At 38.3% G+C, this 26,697-nt stretch overlaps 1 protein-coding gene across 4 annotated transcripts in view; it reads left to right on the top strand.

The window, feature by feature from the left end:
* The first annotated feature begins 6,957 nt into the window (after positions 1-6,957).
* The window catches only part of ANKRD6 (ankyrin repeat domain 6), a 719,155-nt gene continuing 699,415 nt past the window's right edge, over positions 6,958-26,697 (top strand). For 3 of the 4 annotated variants that reach the window (XM_053710544.1, XM_053710542.1, XM_053710540.1), the window contains exon 1: positions 6,958-7,063. The gene's annotated coding sequence lies outside the window, so the exon portion shown is untranslated. The remainder of the gene's footprint in view (positions 7,064-26,697) is intronic. The other variant, XM_053710541.1, reaches the window with a different exon arrangement.

The following is a 26,697-nucleotide window of genomic DNA, read 5'->3' as shown; positions in this document are numbered from 1 at the left end:
CGATTGTTGAAATATCTGGTGTCGCTCATTGTAATCACAACCCATTGTTCCCAAGAGCTTACGCATTTAAATGACCTGCTGGCAGAGAATATACTTTTTACTTATCTGTCTATACACAAAGGCTGTTTCTTTAGGTAATGACAACTTAATTAGGGGTGGTTTTAATGAGGAAAAAACAGCTATTTCAATTCCAAGAATAAACGTAAATGAGCAATATGTTTAATATCATGCAGCTGGTATAACAAGATATTGGGAACACATTAAGGCAAAATAAGGTTTACAATAGTGTCCTTTTAATTGTCCCTTTCCCATTTCAGGAGTCCTGCTGCATACTTTGCCTTTGGGCCCATGGGTTTGAAGACTGCTACCGCCTAGTATTGACCCAGCAGCATTGTTAGAATTTTCGCATAGAAAAACTTATTTAAATTGATATATAAAAGTGACAATATGAAAAATATGCAGTCAAATCAAATAAAAAAAAATGTCTCTCTCAAAAGGTCCAGTATAAATACCAAAACAGTTTTCTAAATCTAAATTCTCATACTCAACCTTTCACTTCTGTATATTAAATGTACAAACCTACAAACTATGTACACATTGTAAATGTTCTTATATTTTATTTGTACATTGTTTAATAAAGCTTGTTTACAAAATCAAAATCGAAACACAACACCACACACAAACATTTGACAGTGTACTAAAGTAATAAAAGCTTTGAGAACACTAATTCTTTCTTCAGTGAATTCTGCTAAATTATCTTCTGCACATTAATGCATGCATAACAATCACATATGGTATAAGATTTCCGTATAACCTTAAAATTAAGAGACCATTTTGCAGCATATTATTCTGCCTCTGTAATAGATGCTGCTATGGCTTACAAGCACCGGTAGTATAAAATATTCTTAAAGGGACAGTGTACTGTCACTGTGATTTTTTCCCATCCTCTTAAATATGTTTCCAATGATCAATTTTACCTGCTGGAGTGTATTAAAATATTTACAAACTGCTCAGTTACCTTTGTCAATTGAAATAGCTGCTTTTGCCTGCTGAAATGGACACCTATATTGGAAATTTCAATACTGGTTATAGAAAAATATGTAAAAGAAACAAAAAAACAAAAAAAAGAGAGAGAAATCAAACTCCCAGTGGGATGGGAGTGATGGGTAATAAAATGTTAATTTCTTCATTCTAAATATTGGAATTTGTATATACAGGAAAAGATAAGATACTGATGACTTCATATGTGTAGATCGATTATAATGATAAAAAATAGGTCTGTTCAGCCCATGTTCTATAATTTTTCTCGACCAATAAGAATTCTGAACCGCGTCACTTCCGGTGATGCGGAATCAGCTGTTGGAGGTGTGTTATACTCACTGCTCAGCTGTCTGACTGCAAATCCCCTCAGTGCACATGCGCATCATTGAGTCACTGCATTAAACATATTTACAATGCACTGTAATTCCCCCATCTTCACTTTATTTTAGTATATATGTCTGGTTAGCAATCAGTTCCGTTGTCGAGATTAGCTTCTGTGGTGGAGCGCATGCACAGTGATTACATTTTTGGTCAGACTTGGCTGACCTGAAAGACTTGCAGCGATTGGAATGTGGTGATGCGCTGGAGAATGTGGTGACATGGTGGAGCACATGCGTAGTGAAGGAATTTGCGGTCAAACAGCTGATTCTACGTCTGGAAGTGACGCGGTCCAGCATTCTTATGTGGTCGAGAAAAATTATAGAATGCCCATTTGATTTTAGTTGGTTTCAATCAGAAAAAAACCCCTCCCATGACAGCTATTTTAGATACAAAAATAAACCTAAATGTGAAATTCCCCATACATTTTAAACTCTCCTGCTGGTAGAACAAGTAACTGGAAACACATTAAAGGGAAACAACTTTACAGTGCCCTGTCCCTTTAACTATATATTTCATATACAATACCCTTCTATGTTTGATTTCATTTTATCTTCACTATTGTACAAGCTTGATATAAATGTATTGATAAGAAAAAAGGCTTGATGCATATATTGAAGGAGATTCACAACTTGGTTTTACTTACCTGTTTTACTTGTTTTAATGTATGCTCTTGATAAAGACGTGTAATACGTTGAAACGCGTTGAGCAAATAAAACCTTTTATCCTTTGTTGAAAGATTGTCAAGATCTTGTTTTGCTGTGCTGAGCTGGAATCTCCTTCTATATGGAGTAAGTTATTACATTTTTTCAATTATACACTGGATAATTTTGTCATTTGGGTCTCTATTCATTTATAGTCCACTTTTGGATAAACCTGAAAATTCAGTATTTGACTCCAGGAACCTGTGGACTCTTGCCATCTGACGCTACGTTCCCTTTCAGCTGTAAAGATTCATCTTATGGAGTGAGTATACTGCACCCATATTAATTGGCTTCAATATATGCATCAAGCCTTTTTTCTCTTCACTTACTAGAGAAAATCACTCAATAGACCAGCGCCATCTACTACTACTATCTATCTATACACAGTCACAAGGGAGAGACTGCAAGAAGGCTGCGGTCTGACCTAAAGGAGAGTATCAGTTCTTAGTTCATTTGTACACAATATTGTGTGTTTTTTTCCATCTTGCACCTCTGTATATTGTTTTCCTTTTTGTTTTAAATTTATTGATAAGCCTGTTAAATTTGATAACTGTCCTATGCAAAAAGTGTTTTCCAAGGAGAGAAAAACAATAGGGCCTAAAACAAAGTTTAGGAAACGTATTGCCATAATTCACAAATTTCAGGGCCTGCAGATATACTATACGGCCTTCCTCTCAAGAAATCATCCATCTATGGTCTTATTAAACCTTCCACCCAAGAACACATGTATACTCAGACTCAAACTGTTACAATTTTCCCTTAATTCCGCAAAGACACTAATAGCTAGAAGTTGAAAAAAATCCACTACCCCGACATTTGAGGAATGGATTTCCCATATGAATGACACCTTAATTTTAGAAGAATATGGATATTTCAGAACCCAAAAACTCCAAATGTTCTATGATATCAAATTTTATTGGGAATCTACCTTACATAAACACCAGAACCCACACACATCTCTCACTAACCCTACCAATAGCCTGTCTCTCTAATTTCATATTTCATGATGGACCTATTGAGCAATCCCATGGACTACAACACCGAAATGGTCCAGGCACTACTCAAGAGAAATCATCTAAGCACTGATCAAATTATGTAACTATAAATCTCTATACCTGGAACTGATGCATTCACTAATTATGTACCGGACATTTTATTTCATATATTGTTTGTATCTGTATTGTTGAAAAATTCAATAAAAAGTCATATTTAAAAAAAACAAACAAAAAAAAAAAAAAAGCATAACACAATTTGCTTCCTATCTCAACATAAATGTAGCTTTACTTTGCTTGTCTACTTGGGGCATACATTTATAAATATTAGAAACTGTACCCCTTTACAACTTTACGATAATTGAATAGAAACAAAGGGATTTCCTTGCATAAATAAAAAGAGAGAAGTGCTCAGCCTGGGAACGAACAATAGCATAATAGCTTGCTCTATGGCTAGTTACCACCCAAGAAGCAGCCTATTTGTGCTCAACATGTGCCTTTCACAGAAAAGAACTTTCCTGAAGCATATCAGTCATTTCCTGACTTCACAGTACAGTCCAGCCCCTAAATACCAGGCAATCAATCTCTGAACGAGAGAAACAGCAAAACCCCAGATGTATGTTTCGGCGTATTGTGGGCCTCGTCAGTGAGGTGCAGCCATATCCCTCTAGGCACATTGAGCAACGGGTCCGCGTTTGGATTCCCGCATCACACTTAGGGAGACTTCCCCAAGTGTCATAATTTGCATAAGTAAAAAGAGAGAGAAGCGCTCAACCTGGGAACGAACAATAGCATAATAGCTAGTTCTATAGCTAGTTACCACCCAAGAAGCAGCCTATTTGTGCTCAACATGTGCCTTTCACAGAAAAGAACTTTCCTGAAGCATATCAGTCATATCCTGACTTCACAGTACAGTCCAGCCCCTAAATACCAGGCAATCAATCTCTGAACGAGAGAAACAGCAAAACCCCAGATGTACGTTTCGGCCTATTGTGGGCCTCGTCAGTGAGGTGCAGCCATATCCATCTAGGCACACTGAGCAACGGGTCCGTGTTTAGATTCCCGCATCACACTTAGGGAGACTTCCCCAAGTGTCATAATTTGCATAAATAAAAAGAGAGAAGCGCTCAACCTGGGAATGAACAATAGCATAATAGCTTGTTCTATGGCTAGTTACCGCACAAGAAGCAGCCTCTTTTTGCTCAACATGTACCTTTCACAGAGAAGAACTTTCCTGAAGCATATTAGTCTGATCCTGACTTCACAGTACAGTCCAACCCGAAATACCATGCAATCCCTCTCTGAATGAGAGAAACAGCAAAACCCCAGACGTACGTTTCGGCCTATTGTGGGCCTCGTCAGTGAGGTGCAGCCATGTCCCTCTAGGCACACTGAGCAACGGGTCCACGTCTGGATTCCCACATCACACTTAGGGAGACTTCCCTAAGTGTCGTAATTTGCATAAATATAAAGAGAGAAGCGCTCAACCTGGGAATGAACAATAGCATAATAGCTTGTTCTATGGCTAGTTACCACCCATGAAACAGCCTCTTTTTGCTCTTTGCTGGATTTTCTTGCAGGTTTTATTCTTATCTCTCACTCCTTTTATTTTGCGCATAAACTTAATATGTTGGAATCTAATAATATTGAACAATATCAATTATTTTCTAATCAACAGATTGTATAAGTTATATTGTCTAAATCCTTATTTACCATTTGGTAAATGGTCAGTGATTTCCATGATATGAATAATTAAAGATACTTTCAAAATCAATTAACTCTTTAAAGCTATGGTACCTTTAAGGGATTGTTAAAAAGTGGAGTATGTCTGCCATGCCATGATAATTTGCTTTGTAAAGGAAATATGTAAATATAGCAATATTAATACACAAATCGGATATATATTTTGTTGTCAATACATAACGGTTTCACAATGTGAGCTGGGAGAGATATATTGGGTGCTTCACATTTATTAATGTGTATTTTATTTTTACCAAGTATTTTTATCCGAGAAGCACGTTTACACCAAGATCTAATGCCTAATAACAAAGCTCAAGTGTGCATAAAGACTTTTTTTCCAGAATACAGACATTTACTTCTCAGGTTTTTGAGAGAATGAAAAAACATAATTTATGTAAGAACACATCTGATAAATTCATTTCTTTCCTATTGGCAAGAGTTCATGAGCTAGTGATGTATGGGATATACAATCCTACTAGGAGGGGCAAAGTTTCACAAACCTCAAAATGCCTATAAATACACCCCTCACCACACCCACAACTCAGTTTTTACAAACTTTGCCTCCCTATGGAGGTGGGGAAGTAAGTTTGTCTGCTATTCTGCCTTCTAATAAACGTAAAAGGTCTTTTAAAACTTCTCATAAAGTTGATGGATTTTCAAATGACCAACAACATACTGAATTATCCTTTTCTGATGAGGATCTATCTGATTCAGAAGATCCTACATCAGATATTGACACTGACAAATCTACTTATCTATTTAAGATGGAGTATATACGTTCCTTGTTAAAAATGGTGTTGATTACTTTGGATATTGAGGAACTTAGTCCTCTTGATACTAAAACTAGTAAACGTTTAAATTCTGTTTATAAACCTCCCGTGGTTACTCCAGAGGTTTTTCCAGTTCCTAATGCTATTTCTGATATGATTTCAAAGGAATAGGCCTGGTACTTTTTATTCCTTCTTCTAGGTTTAAAAAGTTGTATCCTTTGCCAGCAGCTAGATTGTAGTTTTGCGAAAAAAATCCCCAAAGTTGATGGGGCTATTTCTACTCTTGCCAAATGTACTACTATTGCTATGGAAGATAGTACTTATTTTAAGGATGCTTTAGATAGGAAACTTGAATCTTACTAAGGAAAGCTTATTTATTTTCTGGCTATATTTTTAGGCCTGCTATATCTATGGCTGATTTTGCAGCTGCATCAACTTTTTGGTTGGAAAGCTTAGCGCAACAGAAAACAGATCCTGATTTGTCTAGCATTGCTTGCTTGCTTCAACATGCTAATCATTTTATCTGTGATGCTATTTTTGATATAATCAAAATAGTAAATAGTTTAATTGCGATATAGGGGTTTTCCGGTTTAGGGGTTAATAGGGAAAATAGGTTTATTGCGATGTAGCGATTTTGCGGTTTATGGGTTAATAGGGAAAATAGCTTTATTGTGATGTAGGGGTTTTGCGGTTTAGGAGTTAATACTTTGCATAGGATTTATTTTTTTGTTATATTTCGTGCGGGCTGTGTTTTTTTAATACTTGATGTGGGCGGTTAGTTTTTTTAAAAAAAAAAAAATACTAAAATGTGGGCGATTAGGTGTTGCTTTGCAATGCTCCGTTTGCCTTCGCTGCATCCAGGTGAATACTTTTGTCCTCGCACTAACAACATTGCATTGAGGATGCGTGCGCAACTGCCGACGGACATTACAAACGCAATTATAGTATAGATATAATATATAATTTATATAATACTTTTTTTTTTTTTTACCGCAGCACCCAGCAAGTCACCACTACTGCCGACTATCTGCTACCCAGAGCTCTCTTCATGTTGCATATAAATAACGTTCTTGTAGGGATATAGAAACAGCACCTGTGAAGAGGCGAGCTGCTGGTGGTCTGCTCTTGTCCCACCCTTGCTACACACAGCTGCTCTATTGCAATGCAGGGCACGCCGCTATTAAGTTAACGCATTGGTCCCAATGTCTCGTTTTTATTCCCTGAAAGCCCAGTAGAAGTCGCTGGAGTTGCAGTTACACTTTATAGGAGTGATTACAGAAACCATTCAAGTACCTGGTGAAGCGAACAGCAAGTTGCTTGTTACGCCAGAGCCCTCATTTACTTCACCGAGGGGACGAGCTGCAAATCTATGTAATACTTATACTTTGGACTATGATGCTGGAGATCTCCTTCCTGAGACCGGAGCACAACACAACAGGTAGGTGGTACTCAGTTCGAAATGTTATTGTGGGAAAATTAAACTGCTGGTAAACTGCAAAGGCAACGTAAGAACTTTCTTTCTAATCAACCCACCACAGCTTATTCTACCAGGGCTCCCCACTCAGAGTGCCCTGGAACACTTGCTTGACAACCAGACATTTTCTTACTGGGCATCTGGCATCAGCAAGCTGGAAATGCTCCTTTACGGTTTCTTCATTGATAGGTACCGGAGCCTGGGGCCCCAGCCGACTCATGCCACTATGCTACAGAGACATAGTAGAAGAGACGTGAGGCACTGGCCCGTGTGTTGTGGTGAAATAGGTGACCTCATCTGATGTAGAGACAACGCATTTACACTGTGTTGTGTACATAAGCACACATAGCTACAAATGCTTGTTAAATAACGAGGTACTACATTCAATTTGAAGCATCGTATTTTTCATTTTAAATAATCTTCATTACTCACCCACCGATTTGTATAATCTCTTTGTTAAAGTGTTTGGTTTTAATTGCATTTAAGCAACGGATTGGGTATTTGAGAAGAAATACAGATATTGCCCTTGTTATTTTATTTGTTGCGTAAAACTGTGGGCTATTGAAGTATTTATTAACCATTAAGATAATCTGCTTTGCAATGTAATGATATCTGTTGATTTTATTTTCTGGCCTGTACAGCAGTGAGCCGAGAATGCTCACCTGCATATTAGACTGGTACAGATGCAGTTCTATTTTTCTTTAGGAAACTTGCTTCCTGGTTTGTGTTAAAAAGAGATTCTTCAGAGTTCAATTACAACTTTTAATTCATGTAAACAAAAGGGGGTGTGAACTGAGGCTAAAATAACCAGATGTTCTTTGCAGCATATATTATCAATTTACATGCAAGTGTAACAATCTGCCTAATCTGTTTGATTACCGATTGGGTGGGGGTTTAAAGTATTTATTGGCAATGTTAACCCCCCACAAAAGTACCAAAAAATGGTGTTTATTTAAAAACAACTTTTTTTTGTCAACATACTGCAAAAGTAGATTTCATATGTATGGAATTTGCCTGTTTTAATCACTAGGGAGTACATACATTTTTTATTCTACAGATTATAGGATGCCCTGATCAATCATGATCTGACTGCTAGTAAGTACATAGGGCTAGATTTATTAAGCCCCTACGGCAGCAAGTTCTCTCAAGAACTTGCTCACCGTCATTTATCAAGCAGCGGTCACCAGACTGCAGCTTCCTGAGCCTCTTCGCCACCTCTAATCTGGCGAAATTCAATCTCCTCGGTCTAGTCAGACAGAGGAGATTGACAGCTCCTGCCCGCGCGTGATTGGCTGTGCGCGGGCAGGGGGCGGGATTGCACGCGAGCGCAAAATTGCGCTCGTGTGCAATGCCGAATACCTGCGGGTATTTTCACCCCGCCACAGGCGAGCCAAGGCGTACAGGGGCGCGTATATGCGCCCCTGTACGCCTCAGCTTTAATAAATCTAGCCCATACTGTGTGAAGAGTTGGCTGCACACTATGGGAAGTCATAGCACTGAGCATTTATCCAGAAGGAGATACTGAGAATGTAGATGAGTTATGTGATTCACATATTAAATATAAATGTGGACATGAAACACACAATTTTTCCTTTCATGATTCAGATGATGATTCAAACAATTTTAAAGTGATTGTAAAGTTTCTCCGGCAGCTTTCGGGTAGTGCTTAGACCCAGCGCGGGCACATATACAGTGGTGATGACGTGGCACTGTGGATACGTCACTAGTTAGGGTGCTTTGACAAAAAGCTTCAATCGTAACGTCCCACGTCACCACGCATTAACAGAATAGTAGGTATGCGCAAAGGGATTTGCATAGTACAGAGAAGCTTCTATTTGCATGCAATATTTCTAATACCTTTTAAGTATTAGAAATATTGCATGCAAATAGAAACGTCTCACATATGAATTATATATGTGTAATCCATAATAATATACTTTCACAAATCGTGATAATAAATAATGCAGAGACATGATCAACTTTTTACATTATTGTAAACGTGGCAGCCTCTACGAGCAACACATGTGTGTGTGTGTATATATATATATATATATATATATATATATATATATATATATTTTTTTTTTTATATTTATACACACACACACATATATATATACATACACAAACACACACATGTTGCTCGTGGAGGCTGCCATGTTTACAAGCGTCTGAGCTTGCTCTGAAAAGTCCCAGCTTTACCAGCACACTAAAAACGCTAGGACTTACGTCAGAGCATTGAGGAAACGGCCAGCGCCTCACTGGCAAGTGTTCACAGAACGCTCCAAGCGAGTCCCAGTTCGCTTGGAACGCTTGCCGAACGCAGCCATAGTGTAATGCACAGTATATACAATTAGCCTTCAAAACACTTTTATTGATTACACTTTTTAAGACCCTTTATTTGTAAAATATTTACAATTTTGTGATGGTAAACATCGTGCCGTTCTTCCGCCTGCACCACGTACTTAACTTATCTGAGCGAAGATGAATCCAGCTTCATCCATTGTTGCGTGCCCCAGCTGGCGTCCAGCCAGGCTAATTGTATATACTTTGCATTACACTAAGAAACTTTACAATCACTTTAAAAAAAAAACTTTCTAATTTACCTCTATTATCAAATTTGCTTCATTCTTTTGTAATCCTTTGCGGAAGGAGCAGCAATGCTTTACTTGGAGCTAGCTGACTACATCTAGTGAGCCAATAACAAGAGACAATGTGTGCAGGCACCAATCACTAACTAGTTCTCAGTGTATGTACATATTCTTTTTCAACAACTGATACCAAAACAACAAAATACATTTTAAAAATATTGTGTCTTAAAATTACATGCTGTATCTTAATCATGCGCGTTTAATTTAGACTTTCCTATCCCTTTAAGTCTATAGTGACATTCCTATGCAGCAATCAGTTTTATATGTGTATGATCAGATTGTTCCTGCCACACATATTTCCAAGCCTGTTAAAGCTCTAAACAGCGGGGCCTATAATTAGTGAAGAAGACATTTTACCTTGATTTGAACATCTGCTGTTCTACAGTTCTATGTGCCTAAAGGGCTATTATAGTAAAAAAAAAAAAAAAAGACATTCTTTAATTTGTTAAGACTAGCGACCTTGTTCCTCTGAATTTAACACCCAGAAATGGGTTAAACACAGCAGAAATACCGCTCAGGAGTCAAAATCACCTCTGACCCAATCATCAGCACTAGTCGCACAACCCCACTGTGTAACTAGCAATATTGATTGGGTCAGGGGCAGTTTCAGCTGGTGTTGCTTCTACAATGTGTTGAACCCTCATGTCATTTTCAACTATAATATCCATTTAATGCAGTATCAGGGCTTATTGGCAGTGTTCACTAACATTGTTTTAACATAGGAGTCATCTAGATGAGTAATTATTAGAGTCTCATGGCACTTGCCTAGAGCTGGAAAAGATGCTTAGTTGATCTGAGAGAGATGTTTTAAATAAAGAAAATAGCATATTAATACTTTATATGTTTTTGTTTACATTTAAAGGAACATGATGTCAAAATGCAAACATACTTGAAAGTGATGCAGCATAGCTTTATAAAGCTGACTAGAAAATATTTTACCTCAAAATTTCCTCAGAAGCCACATCCCATTGTAAATGGATTTAAACCCCTTAGTGACCAGACCATTAGAAACAATTGACAATTGTAAGGTGGGGGATGGAATAGAGCTGTTTGAGGGGTGTCAGGGAGGGATCAGGGGGTGGGATGTGTCAGGTGGGAGGCTAATCTCTACACTAAAGCTAAAATTATCCTAGAAGCTACCTAATTAACCCCTTAACTGCTGGGCATAATACAAGCGTGGTGCGCAGCAGCATTTAGTTGCCTTCTAATTACCAAAAAGTAATACCAAAGCCATAAATGTCTGCTATTTCTAAACAAAGGGGATCCCAGAGAAGCATTTACAACCAATTTGAGCCATAATTGCACAAGCTGTTTGTAAATAATTTCAGTGAGAAACCTAAAATTGTAAAACAGTTAACACATTTTTTTATTTGATCGCATTTGGCGGTGAAATGGTGGCGTGAAATATACCAAAATGGGCCTAGATCAATATTTTGGGTTGTCTGCTAAAAAAATTAATATAGTTTTGATAGGTAAATACTGTATAAAAAAGGCTTTATTTCTGCTTAAATGTAGCGATGGCAAAAATGCTAAAAATGCTCTGATCTTTTAGGGAAGTTTTTGTCTGAAATGCCCGGTCTTTTTTAAAAATATTTTATCTGAAGTGTAGGATCCCCCATTACACCCCAATTTTCCTGATCTCCCCCCCCAAACAGCTCTCTAAGCCTCCCCCCTCAACCTATTGGCCACCAGTACCCTAAAAAATTGCCCTTTTTTATAAAAAAAAATAATTAAAACCCCATTTTCTGTAGTGTAGCTGCCCCCCTCAATACCCTACCCCCCTCCCCACCCAGATCCCTTGCCCAACATTTTCTCCTCTCCCTCCTTGGACTTAATGTAGCGTGCATGTTATTTCTCTCCTCAGTTTAAGGAAGTATGCTATAAAATCTCATATGACGAAAGTAAAGCAATTTATGACTTCAGCACTAATAATGCAGATTGTCTATTTTTTTTCTGCAACTTGCAGCTGTACAGTAGCTGAAGGATAACTGTTGAATAAATTTTGAGGTAAAATATCTTCCTTTTTTTACATAGAGATTTTCAGGTGATATTTTCTTGTTGGCTTTGTACAGTTATGCTGCATCACTTTCAAGTGATTTAGCATAAGGGTATCATGTCCCTTTAAGCCAGAAATGTTATGTAACTATGGTGACAGAGCGGCTAATTAGCATAAGCAAGGAAATATTATTGTAAATCTGACAGAGCATTCGATTTTAAAACAACTTTCCAATTTACTTCTATTGTCTAATTTGCTTCATGCTCTTGATATTCTTTGTTGAAAAGCATACCTAGGTAGGCTTAGGAGCAGAAATACACTTTTGGGACCCGTTAATGGGAGGCTAGACATGTCTCTTATTAGCTTACTTGATATGTTCTGCTAGCTCCCAGTAATGCATTGCAGCTCCTTCAACAAAGAATATCAAATCAATAAAGCAAATTTGACAATACAGGTATACCTCACTTTTCAGCACTTCGCTAATACAGCGCTTTGTGGAGCTGAAGTTCAAACACCAAGCATTTTAAAACAGTGCTGTACTCATTGTGAGATTGTGAGAAACGTGAGTAGCACCATTTTGCTATGCCCAGTTCACTTTATTTAGAGGATTGCAGTGCAATCTGTGTCTCAGCGTTGTAGTCTGGCAAATTTTACTACAATAATTGTCACTATTTTACTGGTACAGTTTTGATTGAATACTGTACTGTGCTAGTGTTAAACTAAACTTAGCACTATTGCACCCCTAATATATGTTAGTTCAAACATGTTTTCAAGTGAAAAGAAAGCTAAAACCATGTTGTTTCACTTTAAAGGGACACTGAACCCAAATTTTTTCTTTCATGATTCAGATAGAGAATGACATTTTAAGCAACTTTCTAATTTACTCCTATTAACAATTTTTCTTCGTTCTCTTGCTATCTTTATTTTAAAAGCAGGAATGTAAATCTTAGCAGCCAGCCCATTTTAGGTTCAGCACCATGGATAGTGCTTGCTTATTGGAGGCTTACATTTACCCACCAATAAGCAGACACAACCCAGGTTCTCAACCAAAAATGGGCCGGCTCCTATTCATCACATTCCTGCTTTTTAAATAAAGATAGTAAGAGAACAAAGAAAAATTGATAATAGGAGTAAATTAGAAAGTTGCATAAGATTGCATGCTCTATCTGAATCATGAAAGAAAAAAAAAATTGTGTCCCTTTAAGGCGGTTTTCACGTTACAGCGGGGCTCCGGTCCCTAACCCGCTGTATGAGTGAGGTATACCTGTAGAAATAAATTAGAAAGTTTAAAATTGCCACATCTGAATCACAAAAATGAATGGGCTTCATGTCCCTTTAACACAAGGTATAACGTTTGAGGCCCTTTAAGGGACATTAACCTGATGGGCACTACAATAGCAGGGTACTACAGTACTCACCATGCTGTTTTTCCTTCTTCCCCTGCTGCTCTTTAAAGCCATTTTTATTAACCTCTTTTCAATTGCCAGCTGGTGAAACTCCACATCTTCACACTGTTGCGGATGTATATACTGGCGTTAAAGCATTCTTGGATCCTATGACAGAAGCAGTGTACACATTTACAGATCAGTGATGTATCTAGATTTTTGACAGCTGCATTGTGTGCTTTGCTTTAAGGTGCATGATACATAGCAGCAGCGTTATATTTTTGCAGGTTTTCCCCCCACAATTTAAGTTATATCCCATATACAATATATTATCCCTCAGAAATAAATTAGAGCAAAAATGTAAAGCTTTATATCATGCATGCTAACAGTTGTGTGGCGCACTAGCTATATTGTGCTCAGGAACTCTTGTACTTTCAGCTCACAAACATGACTTTACCTCTTTGTTTAAAGGGACATTGGACCCAAATTTTTTCTTTCGTGATTCAGATAGAGCATTGAATTTTAAGCAACTTTCTAATTTACTCCTATTATCAAATTTTCTTTATTCTCTTGGTATCTTTATTTGAAATGCAAGAATGTAAGTTTAGATGCCGGCCCATTTCTGGTGAACAACTTGGGTTGTCCTTGGTGATTGGTGGATAAATTCATCCACCAATAAGAAAGTCCTGTCCACCACCATATGAACCATGAAAAAAGCTTAGATGCCTTTTTCAAATAAAGATAGCAAGAGAATGAAGAAAAATTGGTAATAGGAGTAAATTAGAAAGTTGATTTAAATTGCATGCTCTATCTGAATCACGAAAGAAAAAAAATTGGGTTCAGTGTCCCTTGCATGTAATGTTTGTATAATAGTTGAATTGAAATATCCTTTATAATTAAATCTAGTAAAAAAAAAAAAAAAAAATAGTTTATTTTCCTTTTTTTTTACCTCGGAAAATTACTTTTTCTGTTACCCATACAGAGACTGTAGTGTGTACTACAAACTTAAAGGGACATTAAACACTTTGAGAGTTATATAAAATGATAAATCATATATATAAAAAAACCTCTGCATTATACTTTCCTTATTTTTTTTGTCCCCTTTTCCTATAATTCTATTCTGAAATTGGGAGCTTTTCAGTTCCTGTTAGAAATGGAAGTGTAGAACTCTGTTATATTCCACATAACCATTGGCTGCACACTCTAGTGACCTATTTATAACTGTCCCTAACTAACCACAGCAGAGAAGGTAACCTAAGTTACAACATGGCAGCTCCCATTGTTTTATAGACACTAAAACTTTACACTTATTTTGTCAATATTTAAACAGGTAATAAAACTTTAAAAAATAACTTTTCATGTTATTCTCAGACTAAATTTTTCTTTGAATTCATCATTCTATCTAACATTTATTTAGTGTTTAATGTCCCTTTAAAGGCACATGTTTGATAGAGTGAGCAACATATGCTGAAGAGAGAAAAGATGATACCAGAATCCCCCAAGGCAGAACATGCTTTGATCAGACATATCATCACAGAAAATGCAGCATGTCTGGGATACATGCAGCAACTGTTAGCGCTATCGCTTTGCAGCACTGATTCACAGCAGTTTTACTTAACACAGTGCAACTAGAGCAAAAAACAGTCAAATAACGAGCAACACTGCAAAGTGGCAGTGCATTGATTGATGACTGCCTCTCAGGGACATGAAACCCCCAACTTTTCTTTCATGATTCAGAGAGAGAATACAATTTAAAACAATTTTATTTGCATCCTTCTCTGGTTATCCTTTAAAAGGTTTATCTAGGAAAGCTCAGGAGCAGCAAATAACCTAGGTTCTAACTGGTGGCTGCGCATATATATATATATATATATATATATATATATACACACACACCAGTAGTGCATTGCTGCTCATTCAACAAATGATACCAAGATAATGAAGGAAATTTGATAATAGAAGTAAACTGGAAAGTTGTTTTGTATGCTCTACCGTCTATCTAAAACATGAAAGAAAAAATTGGGGTTTCATGTCCCTTTAATTTTAAAATTATCTGCAGAAAAAAAATCAATAAACAAAATCTCATTGCAGAAAATGAAAAAAGTTCTGCCTCTGGGCCACAATCTACCAAAAGGGTGAATACTCAACATCTTAGTTATGTGTATGATAGCTACAGAAAAAGTTGGTTTATCTTAGGACATCCATTTTGCAAAAACACAACACTATAATACATTGTTTGTTAAAGTACAATGTTCCTTTAATTTTTAATTAATATCACATCAACACCCCATCTTACGTTACGGAGAATTTGATTGTATACTGCATTTTTGGTAGTTTAACTGACCCCCATGCAACATATTGGACAATCAATGCAGGGGCTCATTTTTACCTGTAAATACCAGTTTTAAATGCACATAACATTTTATTTTATGCAGAACTGTTACAAAACATTTGTAATTAGGTATAGATACATCAGATAACGTTAATGTCTCTAACAATGCTGCAGTTTAGCCTATCTTGCAATCTGCTACAAAATTGCTTTGTAGCTTTTTTTTGTCTCTCTGCCAAAACAAATGAGGTAATAAGTATAGTCGGGAGGCTAGTGAATCACTATAGGACTGATGTGAGATAGTAAAACCATCTAATAAAAAAACAAGATACTTTTGTTTAGATATTTTACAGTGTGCTATATGCAGGTACAAATCCCCAAATCCAGAATTTTCAAAAACCAAACTTATTCTGAAATCTGAAATTTTTAAAAATTACTATTTTCCCTACCCATAAGTCACAATCTTCTCTGCCTGTGTTTTTTTTTTTGTCTTCCAATTAGGGTTTCCACCTGTCCCTTAAAATACATAACACTTATAAAAGTTACACATGCTGCAGGGTGTGCAAGGAGGAATATAAATAATGCTGTCCAGAAACACAATACATGTTCCTCCCTGCACACCCTGCAGCATGTGTAACTCATAAGTATCCAAAAAAATATGGCTGAGATGGCAACCCTACTTCCAATACACAGCTAATAATCAATATTTATTTAAAACAACTATAACTTGCCTCAATACAAAAAGAAGCAGCTCGATCCTCCTTTTCCTACCGAGCGCCAGAGTTATGGAATGACCTCCCGCACACTTTCAAACCTTCCCCAAGCCTAATATCCTTTAAGAGATCCCTCTCTACATATCTCAAAACAGAATGCATCTGTCATGGTTGATTATATATTTCCTACCTGTTCTATGTTAAATTTTTGCATATATTGTGTATTATTTTTTATTTTATTGTACCCTATTGTATCAATGCAATGTTTTGTGGACCCAGGACATACTTGAAAATGAGAGAAATCTCATTGTATCCTTCCTGGTAAAATATTTTATAAATAACCTGATTACAGAGCTGTACCATCTTTCTCAGGGTACTATTTATACAAAAGTATTAATGGTATAAAACTACCATAAGGCTGCATGTATAATCTGTATTATGAGATGTAAATATTGCCTAAATAACATAAGATATTATAGTTTACACTTTGTTTCACCCCCCTCTAAACTGCCCCATTTTATAGATGCAAAATACTCCAAAATCCTAACTATTCCAAAGTCCAAAACGTTTCAGGTCCCAAGCAGTTTGGATAAAGTTTTTTTTTTAACCTGTACTAATTATATAAATAAAAATAACTAATGCCAATTTAAATAACCTTAGTCCATCACACACACATTATATATATATATATATATATATATATATATATATATATATATATATATATATATATATATATATATATATATAGACACACATCTCCTGTCCTTTGACATCACACACACAAAAAAAAAAAAACAACCCACCATCATTTTTCAAGCACCAGACATAAAACGGTGGGGTGTAAAAGTTTTGTGTCACCTTTTAAATAAAGTCTCATGATGACAGAATGTTTGACAATCACGGTAGTTTTGGTTATTGGTGTTAAAACAGCTGCTGTGCAATTAGCCTTAGCTTCAAGCTTTTCAGGTATATCATTTCTTACATACACAAATGTTTCTCAAACTGCCCAGGACACACCTGTAGATCAGACTTTAATCACTGGATCACAGGTGGGTTAATCAAATCAGGCATTATTATCCAGGTGGGCGGAAGCAGAGGTTGTTATTGTATTCAGAAGCTGACAGCGGTCAGGTGCTTGCAGTCGCATATACATGTAATCATGTAATCATGTAATGTTTTAGCATGTTCTGTATTAGTTAGTGACATATATCATGTGTTTTAGAGAAAGCTGCTTAAAAGAAAGAAAAGAGCAAGAAATATGGCAGGTGATGAAAGATACAGTAATGATACTGAAAGGAATTAAAGGAAAAGGGTTAGACATATTTATAAAGTGTGTTAAAATGTCCCTAACAAAGTCAAATAAAATACTGGCATTGACATAGGTTTATGTTCTCAGTCAGATACTTAGTAAATGGTCTTACAGTATAATCTGTTAGTGTCCTTTATGCAATCAACTTGGTTGCGATACTGTATATATATATATATATATATATATATATATTATTTAAATATTCTCCTTGTATAACACCCATGCTCTTTGCTTAACCCCTTAACGACTGAGGACGTGCAGGGTACGTCCTCAGAAAAAAGGCAGTTAATGCCTGAGAACGTACCCTGCACGTCCTCAGTGTGGAAAGCAGCTGGAAGCGATCCTGCTCGCTTCCAGCTGCTTTCCGGTTATTGCAGTGATGCCTCGATATGGAGGCATCCTGCAATAACCTTTTTAAGTAATCCGGTGCAGAGAGAGCCACTCTGTGGCCCTCTCTGCACCGGAGATCGGTTGCTCCCTGTGTTGGTGGGTGGGAGCCGGACCGGGAGGCGGGTGGCGGCCATCGATGGCCCTGTGGATGTGAAGGGGGGCGGGATCGTGGGCGGGGGTGGCTGGGGGCGCGCACGGGCGCGCTCGCGCGTGCACGGGAGGGTGGGGGCGGGCGCGTGCACGGGGAGGGAGCGGGTGGGAACCGCTACACTGCAGAAAATGTGCAAATAAAAAAGATAAAAAAAAGTGAAAATTAAAAAAAAAAAAACAAAGAAAAAAAAAGCACTTTTTATTGTAAACTGGGTACTGGCAGACAGCTGCCAGTACCCAAGATGGCCCCCAATAAGGCAGAGGGGAGGGTTAGAGAGCGGTTTTGGGGGGGATCAGGGAGGTTGGGGGCTAAGGAGGGGATCCTACACAGTAGCATATGTAAATATGCTAAAAAAAAATTCATTTTTTTTTTAAAACCCTTTTATTTTAGTACTGGCAGACTTTCTGCCAGTACTTAAGATGGCGGGGACAATTGTGGGGTGGGGGGAGGGAAGGGAGCTGTTTGGGAGGGATCAGGGGGTGGGATGTGTCAGATGGGAGGCTGATCTCTACACTAAAGCTAAAATTAACCCTGCAAGCTCACTACAAACTCCCTAATTAACCCTTTCACTGCTAGCCATAATACACGTGTGAGGCGCAACAGGATTTAGTGGCCTTCTAATTACCAGAAAGCAACGCCAAAGTCATATATGTCTGCTATTTCTGAACAAAGGGGATCCCAGACAAGCATTTACAACCATTTGTGCCATAATTGCACAAGCTGTTTGTAAATGATTTCAGTGAGAAACCTAAAATTGTGAAAAATTTTACGTTTTTTTTAATTTGATCGCATTTGGCGGTGAAATGGTGGCATGAAATATACCAAAATGTGCCTAGATCAATACTTGGGGTTGTCTACTACACTACACTAAAGCTAAAATTAACCCTACAAGCTCCCTAAAAGCTCCCTAATTAACCCCTTAACTGCTGGGCATGATACACTTGTGGTGCGCAGTGGCATTTAGCGGCCTTCTAATTACCAAAAAGCAACGCCAAAGCCATATATGTGTGCTATTTCTGAACAAAGGGGATCCCAGAGAAGAATTTACAACCATTTATGCCATAATTGCACAAGTTGTTTGTAAATAATTTCAGTGAGAAACTTAAAGTTTGTGAAAAAATTTGTGAAAAAGTGAACAATTTTTTGTATTTGATCGCATTTGGCGGTGAAATGGTGGTATGAAATATACCAAAATTGGCCTAGATCAATACTTTGGGATGTCTACTAAAAAAAAATATGTAAATGTCAAGGGATATTCAGGTATTCCTGAAAGATATCAGTGTTCTAATGTAACTAGCGCTAATTTTGGAAAAAAATGGTTTGGAAATAGCAAAGTGCTACTTGTATTTATGGCCCTATAACTTGCAAAAAAAGCAAAGAACATGTAAACATTGGGTATTTCTAAACTCAGGACAAAATTTAGAAACTATTTAGCATGGGTGTTTTTTGGTGGTTTTAGATATGTAACAGATTTTGGGGGTCAAAGTTAGAAAAAGTGTGTTTTTTTCCATTTGTCCTCATATTTTATCATTTTTTTTATAGTAAATTATAAGATATGATGAAAATAATGGTATCTTTAGAAAGTCCATTTAATGGCGAGAAAAACGGTATATAATATGTGTGGGTACAGTAAATGAGTAAGAAGAAAATTACAGCTAAACACAAACACCGCAAAAATGTAAAAATAGCCTTGGTCCCAAACGGACAGAAAATGGAAAAGTGCTCTGGTCACTAAGGGGTTAATACAATCATGTATTGTGCCCAGTCGTAGCTGAAGATTTCTAAAGACTTGTTGCCAGAGAGAATTATGAATCATTGATTTCTCCATCTGTGTATATTACATGTTTTCCTCACACATTGCCTGAATCCCTATTTTTTTCTCATAATTATAATAATATGGCTCAGAAATTCCCTTCCTGTGCAATTTTATTGTGCTAAATTTTATGACGGTGTGATATTACCATATCAATAAGATCATTAGAATAATCACGGTGCTAGAATGCTGCTGGTAGCGTTTATCTACTGCATCACATATTCATTGTATGACATAAGGAAATGCTACATCATTAATTCATACTTATATTAACACACAGTGATTGTTTTTTTTGCCAGTGAAGGACTTTATAAATTTCCCAGAAACTTCTTGTATTTTTTTAACACAATTACATAATACAGTTGGAGTAAGTGTGGTATTACATGCTTTCTCTCTCTCGTAAGAATGCATTATATGCTCACAAATAGTTACCTTACAGAAGCTTTATTTCTGTCATGCATAAAGAATAACTAGTCACTGATCACAAGTGTTTTTATTTTTATTTTATTTGTATTCAAACTACAATGAAATGCACAGTTAAAGGGACATGATACCCACATGTTGAAACATTTGAAAGTGATGCAGCTTGGATTGCCACCTCGGCCATGTTTTCCTGAACACTAAAGAGTTACACATGCTGTAGGGTGTGCAGGGATGAACATGAATTGTGCTGTTCATTAGCACTGTTCATGTGTTCAGAGGCTCAATACATGCCCCCCCACTGCTTACCCTGCAACATGTGTAGCTCAAAAGTGTCCAGAAAAACATGGCAGAGGCGGCAACTCTAGATACAGCATAGCTGTAAAAAGCTGACTAGAAAATATAACCTAAACATCTTTATGTAAAAAAGAAAGATATTTCTCTTGTAAGGTGTATCCAGTCCACGGATCATCCATTACTTGCGGGATATTCTCATTCCCAACAGGAAGTTGCAAGAGGACACCCACAGCAGAGCTGTAATATAGCTCCTCCCCTAACTGTCATAGCCTGTCATTCTCTTGCAACTCTCAACAAGCTAGGATGTTGTAGGAGAGAGTGTTTAAATATAGTTAGTTTATTTTCTTCAATCAAAAGTTTGTTATTTTTAAATAGTACCGGAGTTGTGCTATTTTATCTCAGGCAGTAAATAGAAGAAGAATCTGCCTGAGGTTTCTATGATCTTAGCAGGTTGTAACTAAGATCCATTGCTATTCTCACATATGTCTGAGGGGATTACACAGATGAGGTAACTTCAGCGAGAGAATGGCGTTCAGTTTATTCTGCTATCAGGTATGTGCAGTTATAATTTTTTCTAGAGATGGAAAACACTAGAAAATGCTGCTGATACCGGATTAATGTAAGTTAAGCCTGAATACAGTGATTTAATAACGACTGGTATCATGCTTACTCCCAGGGGCAATACCCTTATGATATTGCAATATAAACTTTTGCTGGCATGTTTAATCGTTTTTATATATGCATTGGTGATAAAACTTTATTGGGGCCTAGTTTTTTCCACATGGCTGGCTTAAATTTTGACTAGAAACAGTTTTACTGAGGCTTTCCACTGTTATAGTATAAAAGTTACAGTTGGTGCAGTTAAAATTACAAACTGTGACATCCAGCTTCCCTCAGGAGTCCCCTGTATGCTATAGGACATCTCTAAAGGGCTCAAAGGCTTTCCAAAGTCGTTTATTGGGGAAGGTAGGACCACAGCTTGCTGTGGCAGTTGGTTGTGACTGTTAAAAAAAAAAAAAAGTCTATTTCGTTTTTTTTTTTGATCCGTTTTTTGAACTAAGGGGTTAATCATCCATTTGCAAGTGGATGCAATGCTCTGCTAGCCTATTACATACACTGTAAAAAAATCGTTTTTACTGCATTTTTTCACTGTTTTTCAAATTCTGACAAAATTTGTTTCTCTTAAAGGCACAGTACCGTTTTTTATATTTGCTTGTTAACTTGATTTAAAGTGTTTTCCAAGCTTGCTAGTCTCATTGCTAGTCTGTATAAACATGTCTGACATAGAAGAAACTCCTTGTTCATTATGTTTAAAAGCCATGGTGGAACCCCCTCTTAAAATGTGTACCAAATGTACTGATTTCATTTTATGCAATAAAGATCATATTCTGTTTTTTAAAAAAAATTATCACCAGAGGAATCTGACGAGGGGAAAGTTATGCCGACTAACTCTCCCCACGTGTCAGACCCTTTGACTCCCTCCCAAGGGACTCACGCTCAAATGGCGCCAAGTACATCTAGGGCGCCCATAGCGTTTACTTTACAAGACATGGCGGCAGTCATGGATAATACACTGTCAGCGGTATTAGCCAGACTACCTGAACTTAGAGGTTAGCGAGATAGCTCTGGGGTGAGACAAAATGCAGAGCACACTGACGCTTTAAGAACCATGTCTGATACTGCCTCACAATATGCAGAAGCTGAGGAAGGAGAGCTTCAGTCAGTGGGTGATGTTAATGACTCAGGAAAGATACCTGATTCTAATATTTCTACATTTAAATTTAAGCTTGAACACCTCCGCTTGTTACTTAGGGAGGTTTTAGCTGCTCTGATTGACTGTTATACGATTGCAGTGCAAGAGAAATTTTGTAGACTGGATAAATGCTTTGCAGTGCCGGTGTGTACTGATGTTTTTCCAATACCTAAAAGGTTTACAGAAATTATTAATAAGGAATGGGATAGACCAGGTGTGCCGTTCTCTTCCCCTCCTATTTTTAGAAAAATGTTTTCCAATAGACGCCACCACACGGGACTTATGGCAGACAGTCCCTAAGGTGGAGGGAGCAGTTTCTACTCTAGCAAAGCGTACTACTATCCCTGTCGAGGACAGTTGTGCTTTTTTAGAGCCAATGGATAAAAAATTAGAAGGTTACCTTAAGAAAATATTTATTCAACAAGGTTTTATCCTACAGCCCATTGCATGCATTGCCCCTGTCACTGCTGCTGCGGCGTACTGGTTTGAGTCTCTGGAAGAGGCTTTACAGGTAGAGACTCCATTGGATGACATACTTGGCAAACTTAGAGCACTTAAGCTAGCCAATTATTTTATTTCTGATGCCATTGTTCATTTGAATAAACTAACGGCTAAGAATTCTGTTTTTGCTATACAGGTGCGCAGAGCGCTATGGCTTAAATCATGGTCAGCTGACGTGACTTTAAAATCGAAGCTACTTAACATTCCCTTCAAGGGGCAGACCCTATTCGGGCCTGGTTTGAAGGAGATTATTGCTGATATCACGGGAGGAAAAGGTTGTGCCCTTCCTCAGGACAGGTCCAAATCTAGGGCCAAACAGTCTAATTTTCGTGCTTTTCGAAACTTCAAGGCAGGTGCGGCATCAACTTCCTCTAATAATAAACAAGAGGGAAATTTTGCTCAATCCAAGACGGTCTGGAGACCAAACCAGACCTGGAAAAAAGGTAAGCAGGTCAAAAAGCCTGCTGCTGCCTCTAAGACAGCATGAAGGAACGACCCCCAATCCGGTAACGGATCTAGTAGGGGGAAGACTTTCACTCTTCGCCCAGGCGTGGGCAAGAGATGTTCAGGATCCCTGGGCGTTGGAAATTATATCCCAGGGATATCTTCTGGACTTCAAAGCTTCCCCCCCAAAAGGGAGATTTCACCTTTCACAATTATCTGCAAACCAGATAAAGAGTGAGGCATTCTTACACTGTGTACGAGACCTCCTAGTTATGGGAGTGATCCATCCAGTTCCAAAGGAGGAACAGGAACAGGGTTTTTACTCAAATCTGTTTGTGGTTCCCAAAAAAGAGGGAACCTTCAGACCGATTTTGGATCTAAAGATCTTAAACAAATTCCTCAAAGTTCCGTCGTTCAAGATGGAAACTATTCGTACCATCCTACCACTGATCCAGGAGGGTCAATATATGACTACAGTGGATCTAAAGGATGCTTATCTTCACATTCCGATACACAAAGATCATCATCGGTTTCTCAGGTTTGCCTTTCAAGACAGGCATTACCAGTTGTAGCTCTTCCCTTTGGATTAGCTACAGCCCCAAGAATCTTTACAAAGGTTCTAGGGTCGCTTTTGGCGGTCCTAAGGCCGCGGGGCATAGCAGTAGCCCCTTATTTAGACGACATCCTGATACAAGCGTCAAACTTCCAAATTGCCAAGTCTCATACGGACGTAGTACTGGCATTTCTGAGGTCGCATGGGTGGAAAGTGAATGAGGAAAATTGTTCTCTATCCCCACTCACAAGAGTTTCCTTTCTAGGGACTCTGATAGATTCTGTAGAAATGAAAATTTACCTTGACAGAGTCCAGGTTATCAAAGCTTCTAAATTCCTGTTGGGTTCTTCATTCCATTCCGCGCCCTTTGGTGGCTCAGTGTATGGAAGTAATCGGCTTAATGGTAGCGGCAATGGACATAGTGCCGTTTGCACGCTTACATCTCAGACCGCTGCAACTATGCAGGCTCAGTCAGTGGAGCGGGGATTACACAGATTTGGCCCCTCAACTGAATCTGGACCAAGAGACCAGGGATCCTCTTCCCTGGTGGCTATCTCGGGTCCATCTGTCCAAAGGTATGACCTTCGCAGGCCAGATTGGACTATTGTAACAACAAATGCCAGCCTTCTAGGTTGGGGTGCAGTCTGGAACTCCCTGAAGGCTCAGGGATCGTGGACTCAGGAGGAGTCTCTCCTTCCAATAAATATTCTGGAACTAAGAGCGATATTCAAGGCTCTTCAGGTTTGGCCTCAGTTAGCAACTCTGAGGTACATCAGATTTCAGTCGGTCAACATCACGACTGTAGCTTACATCAACCATCGAGGGGGAACAAGAAGTTCCCTAGAGATGTTAGAAGTTTCAAAAATAATTCACTGGGCAGAGATTCACTCTTGACACCTATCAGCTATCCATATCCCAGGTGTAGAGCACTGGGAGGCGGATTTTCTAAGTCGTCAGACTTTTCATCTGGGAGAGTGGGAACTCCATCCAGAGGTATTTGCAAAACTGATTCTCCGTTGGGGCAAACCAGAACTGGATCTCATGGCATCTCGCCAGAACGCCAAGCTTCTGTGTTACGGATCCAGGTCCAGGGATCCCAAGGCGACACTGATAGATACTCTAGCAGCGCCCTGGTCTTTCAACCTGGCTTATGTGTTTCCACCGTTTCCTCTGCTCCCTCGACTGATTGCCAAGATCAAGCAGGAGAGAGCATCAGTGATTCTGATAGCACCTGCGTGGCCACGCAGGACCTGGTATGCAGATCTAGTGGACATGTCATCCTTTCCACCATGGTCTCTGCCTCTGAGGCAGGACCTTCTACTTCAGGGTCCTTTCAACCATCCAAATCTAATTTCTCTGAGGCTGACTGCCTGGAGATTGAATGCTTGATTTTATCAAAGCGTGGCTTCTCCGAGTCAGTTATTGATACCTTAATACAGGCACGAAAGCCTGTCACCAGGAAAATTTACCATAAGGTATGGCGTAGATATCTTTATTGGTGTGAATCCAAGGGTTACTCATGGAGTAAGGTCAGGATTCCTAGGATTTTATCTTTTCTCCAAGAAGGTTTGGAAAAAGGATTGTCAGCTAGTTTCTTAAAGGGACAGATTTTTGCTCTGTCTATTCTTTTGCACTTGCGTCTGGCAGATGTTCCAGACGTTCAGGCATTTTGTCAGGCTTTAGTTTGAATCAAGCCAGTGTTTAAACCTGTTGCTCCACCATGGAGCTTAAACTTGGTTCTTAAGGTTCTTCAAGGAGTTCTGTTTGAACCTCTTCATTCCATAGATATCAAACTTTTATCTTGGAAAGTTCTTTTTTTTTTTTTTTTTTGGTAGCTATTTCCTCAGCTCGTAGAGTCTCTGAGCTATCTGCCTTACAATGTGATTCTCCTTATCTGATTTTTCATACGGATAAGGTAGTCCTGCGTACCAAACCTGGGTTCTTACCTAAGGTGGTATCTAACAAGAATATCAATCAAGAGATTGTGGTTCCATCCTTGTGTTACACAATCTGGACGTGGTCTGTGCTTTAAAGTTTTACTTACAAGCTACTAAATGTTTTCGTCAAACATCTGCTTTGTTTGTTGTCTACTCTGGACAGAGGAGAGGTCAAAAGGCTTTGGCAACCTCTTTTTCTTTTTGGCTAAGAAGCTTAATCCGCTTAGCCTATGAGACTGCTGGACAGCAGCCTCCTGAAAGGATTACGGCTCATTCCACTAGAGCTGTGGCTTCCACTTGGGCCTTTAAAAATGAGGCTTCTGTTGAACAGATTTGCAAGGCGGCGACTTGGTCTTCGCTTCATACTTTTTCAAAATTTTACAAATTTGATACTTTTGCTTCTTCGGAGGCTATATTTGGGAGAAAGGTTTTACAGGCAGTGGTTCCTTCCATTTAAGTTCCTGCCTTGTCCCTCCCTTCATCCGTGTACTTTAGCTTTGGTATTGGTATCCCACAAGTAATGGATGATCCGTGGACTGGATACACCTTACAAGAGAAAACACAATTTATGCTTACCTGATAAATTTATTTCTCTTGTGGTGTATCCAGTCCACGGCCCGCCCTGTCATTTTAAGGCAGGTAATTTTTAATTTTAAACTACAGTAACCACTACACCCTATGGTTCCTCCTTTCTCGGCTTGTTTTCGGTCGAATGACTGGCTATGACAGTTAGGGGAGGAGCTATATTACAGCTCTGCTGTGGGTGTCCTCTTGCAACTTCCTGTTGGGAATGAGAATATCCCGCAAGTAATGGATGATCCATGGACTGGATACACCACAAGAGAAATAAATTTATCAGGTAAGCATAAATTGTGTTTTTACCTCAAAATATCCTAAGTATTCACACCCCATTGTATAGGACTTAGAGACATTATACACTAGATTTTTCTTTG

The sequence above is a fragment of the Bombina bombina genome, chromosome 4, assembly GCF_027579735.1.
Source record: "Bombina bombina isolate aBomBom1 chromosome 4, aBomBom1.pri, whole genome shotgun sequence".
NCBI lineage: Eukaryota > Metazoa > Chordata > Amphibia > Anura > Bombinatoridae > Bombina > Bombina bombina.
The sequence above is the reverse complement of the archived record's forward strand: the minus strand, read 5'-3'. Positions and strand labels throughout refer to the sequence as shown.